Source organism: Sinocyclocheilus rhinocerous, unplaced genomic scaffold (genome assembly GCF_001515625.1).
Source record: "Sinocyclocheilus rhinocerous isolate Xijiao unplaced genomic scaffold, SAMN03320098_v1.1 scaffold375, whole genome shotgun sequence".
Lineage (NCBI taxonomy): Eukaryota > Metazoa > Chordata > Actinopteri > Cypriniformes > Cyprinidae > Sinocyclocheilus > Sinocyclocheilus rhinocerous.
The window spans coordinates 315,856-320,811 of NW_015630043.1; positions in this window are offsets into that span (position 1 = coordinate 315,856).

Genomic DNA, 4,956 nt, shown 5'->3' on the forward strand with positions numbered 1-4,956 from the left:
TATATACACACACACACACACACAGATATCAAAAGTCCTCCAGAGTGAGATGAAGAAAAATGTCACATTAATATAAGACAAAATACAAATAAATAAAGGGATATCTGGGTGCAGGTAACAGAGAAATAGTGCACATTTTTATGACAAGCAGTCATAAAAATTAATTTGGTACTATATTATAAGTCATATTCAAAGAAATACAGTATAATGAAATTAAGTCATTCAGAAGAAGGATATAGCACATATTTGTGACTATAGTTATGACATTTTATGGTTCTTTTAGTGATGTTTAACAGGCCCAATCCTCCTGTAACTTCATTATATTCAAAAAGCAGTCATAAAAATGTGATTTTATGTCCGCCACATAAGAAAGCAAAAGTCATACAGGTTTGAAACCACATTAGGGAGTAAATAATCACATCATTTTCAATTTTGGGTAAACTATTGATTTACAGGATAAGTTCGCTCATTTTCAACCAGCTTATGTATTTATTTACTCTTTTCAAATCCATTTGACGTCTTCTGTGGAAAACAAAAAGTGAAAAATTGCAAGACAACTTTTGAATATATAAACTGAAGGAGGATTGGGCCTGTCAAAGAGCACAAAAAGCATTATAAAATAGCATAAAAATTATTCATAGGACTTCTACGCTACTACTCTTTTAAATGACTTACATTTCAGTTTAAATTTCATTGTATGACTTCAGACGGCTTGGAATATAGTGCAAAAGCTGTATGGACCACTGATGGTATTTTTATGGTGATTTTGCATCTATTTGAGTTCTTCGTCTTAATAATATAAACATATGTTGTGTTTTGGACACAAGATGGGATCCTGCCCATCAGGCTCCCTAACTAGATTAACCAGCAAGATGTTCTTGTCATCAATAACCTTCAACCTTTAATTCTGCTGGAATAGCAAATCTATGCTGGTGCACAAGCCAGACCAGCATAAAACAGCTTGGACCATCATGGAAACTCATTTTCAGCATGGTATGTTTTAATACACACCATGAATAATTTGAAAAGTGAGCAGAGACACGTACCTTCCTCATGGAAATGTTGCATTTGGTTTCTCGCCTTCCAATTCCATCTTCAAAAAAATGCTGCAGATATTCATAAAATTAAACCTGAAGGTCCTTCTCTCAACTCCCATCTGCATCTGCCGATGACAATATGTGAGAACTACAAGCCATGAAATGAAATAATAAAGGCATGTGGCCTTCAAGACAGGCTTGTTAAGAGCACATTTCACAAATTTACATTGGTACTTGCACAATATTTCTGTCGAAACCCATCCAAAATGCTTGCTAACCTATTTTTGATCACATCAATATGTGTGACAGTGCATTGCTTTTACAGAACCGGCGTCTTCATTTGCTTTGCATCATCTTAAAGGGGTCATATGATGTTGCTAAAAAGAACATTATTTTGTGTATTTGGTGTAATGAAATGTGTTTATGCAGTTTAAAGTTCAAAAAACACATTATTTTCCACATACTGTACATTATTGTTTCTCCTCTATGCCCCGCCTTTCTGAAACGTGTCGATTTTTACAAAGCTCATCGGTTCTAAACTACAACGTACAGTCCTCAAATAACACGGGACCAACACAAATAGGAACAAAAACCAAGGTCGTTTCTTCCACCACTGTGAGCCTGCTGTCTATAACCAGTTAAAGGCATGCAAACTATCACATTAACGAGTTTGTGTGCTCTGTGCATCTTTGAAAAGGTTAGGCATTAATAATAAATAAGTTGGACTTCAGGCTTTATCGGCACACGTCGTCCTTGACTAGCGCTTTTGATTGTAATTATTCACCTGCCCTTCACTGAAACCTCAGAAAAATCACCCATGATATAATAGATGCGGTGCTAAAGGGTACTGCTTGCAAATGGATCAAAAGAGGGGAGTAGCAACCATTTTAACCTGGGGGACATGTCACCCCCTCCCATTTTGGGATAGAATCATTATATTGAAAAAAAAAAGCTTGTTACGTAAAAGTTTCATATCAAATCAAAGCCTTTGATGCAAAAATCGGTTGATAAATGCACAACTTCAACTTATGTCATAAATGTTTCAAAATGTGTGGATGGTGCTTAAATTACATTATTACAGAACATTAACATTATATACTATATATTTACTTCAGATTTCAAATAAAATTTCATTGTGATTAGAGAGTGATTCTGAGTGGATTTTGTTCCACTCAAACTTCCAAGTGGGATGCAAAATGAACCTAAAATTATTTTAATTTATTCAAATATATATAAACCAGTGTTGGTTTAGTATCAATGTGATATTATTATAGTGTAAATTACTATTTTGAATAAATGTTTGTTTAGAGTTTTAGTAATTTTGTTCTGTTTTTGCCATTGTTATCTATATAGCTCTATTCATTTTATTTCAGTTAGTTTTAGTTATCGTAGTACTTCAAATAGCAGCTAGCTGAAATTAAATGAATGTTAACTGAAATAAAAAACGTATGGTTTTAGCTTTAATTTTAGTTAATTATTTATATTTTATATAACTATATATACAGTATATAAATTAAGGCATTGTATATTAATATAATTTATTATATAATCAATTATAGGCATAATAAATGACCAATTAATGAATAATCAAACTTAAAACTAAGGGGAGTGCAGGAAGATTTAAATTATTAAAATGTTTAATATAGAATTTTAATATTCAATATAAATATATTTTATATGATGACGAATAAATGTCAGCTTCCATTCATCTTACCTCTCTCCCTCATCATATCGGCTCCTCGCAGACAGAATTCATGCTTGATTGATACTTCTTTAAAGAAGATGTCTCAAAGCCCAGTCTGAGGGGTTTCAACAAAACCAAATGGACTTGATGTTGGTATTACGCAGCATTTAACGTATTGCAGTACATAACAACACTATGTACAAAACCCCACTAGTGGCAAGCCAGAATTCAATTTATTTTTAGTCCAACTATGTTGAACATATCGAAAATAACTTCAGAAATGTCAAACATGTCCTGCGAGTTGGTATGCGTTGCAGTTTTCAGAAAGAGACTGCTACTATTCTGTGATTGCAGTCACTTTTGGGAGCTTTTCTTGGTGTGTCTGATTAAATTTAAGATCTCTTAGGATGTGTGACATGACTTTGCCCTCACTTTTCACCTTGCTCTAACTCCTCTTGCTCGCTCGCTCCTCTCTCTTTCTCACACTTACTCTGTTCCTCGCTGTTTTCGGATAAAGCAGAGGCTGGTGCCGCTCATGAAATGCTCTACTTCCCCCTGACACTTTTAGAAATGGCAGTGAGAATTCATAAATATTCATGTTCCACCACAGCTTCACTGTGCTGCACATCTACAGGGCTGATAGAGAGAAAGCTTTTCTATTAGCCGCCTTTCTGCTCAGATAATGTTGAGTTCTAAAGAGAGGCATTTTGGAGACTGGCTACATGGGCACCTCCTATCAAGAATGACAGGACAGAGAAGTAGAGGCCGGGAGGAAAGGACAGAGAAAAAGCGGACGTGAGTCACCAGGGCGATCGAGCGAGCGGACCGAAGTGAATCGCTTAAGAAAGAGGAACGCTCACGCTCACGCTCACTTCTGCAGTTATAATCGGAGATGCTCATGCAGTGCCCTTTGTCAGCAAAACTCTGCTGCTTTGATTTTAAATGAGTTTATAATTAAAGGGATAATTCAACTAATAATGAAAATTCTGTCATTTACTCATTACTACCCTCATTTCGTTCCAAACCTCTATTACTTTCTTCACAAAAGAAGATATTTTAAGAAAGTTTGGGTCCAAACAACATTACTTTCATTGTATAAAATAATAATAATAAAAACTTCTTCAGACATATTCTTTTATGTTCCACAAAAGAAAAGTAAACAATTTTGGAAGTAAATGATGACAAAATGTTCTTTTTGGGGTAAACTATCGCTTCAAGAAATATCCTACTAATAAAATACCTCATAATAACAGCTAAAACCAGACTAAGATAGTTGACTTGTTTTAGCTGGTCTTCCAGCCTGGTCATAGCTGGTTTTAGAGGGGTTTTGACCACTTCTTTAGCTTTTCAGGCTGGTCTTAGCTGTTCAGGCTGGGAGACCAGCTGACCAACCAGATAAAACCAGTTCAGTCAGGCTGGGAGACCAGCTAAAACCAGCTACTTCCACCTTAAACCAGCTAAGACCGCCAAACCAGGTTAGGTTTTTCCCCCTAACAGAGCAATATCTAGAGAGAATATCATAGACAAGAAAGGTGGACTATTATGACTTGGCCTTTTAAACAAACACAAACTAACTACCCAGAGGTCACTAGCAACTGCCTAGCAACACCATATAATTTACTCTGAATGCAGTAACTGCACTGAAACACATTAAAATGCTCTAAAACACACATTTTCTGCATAGCAATGTTCTTACAAGCACCTACAACACCCTGGGAACAACCTAAAATTATAGGAATGCCCTGACAACAAACAACCACAAAGCAATATGCTAAAAACAACTTAGAACACCTTACCAACTGCATAGCAATGCACTGGCAACCAATCACAACACCTTATCACCCTCATATGATAGGCCTGGCAACCAACCACAACACTCCAACACCATGGTGGCGATTTTGAAAATGTAAAATCTAGTTAGGTTTATTATTGATTAAAAAGTCTGAACTAATAAGAAAAGTAATCAACTCTTCTCAACAAGCTGCATGGTTTGCGCTTGATTTAATTCAATTCAATCAATACTTGTTCAAAATTGTAAATCCGAGCCGATCCTCCCTATACGCAAAGTACGCAAGCTGCGTAGGGCCCCCGAAACACCAGGGGGCCCCCTTGCTCTCAAAGATGATTTAATTTTAGTTTCGTTTTTGAATTTGGCCAGCGGTTATGAAAACTGCTTATGTCATTTATTTTAATGCGGTGCGCTTTCGCCCTTTCTACGTAAAAATCAGTCAAATC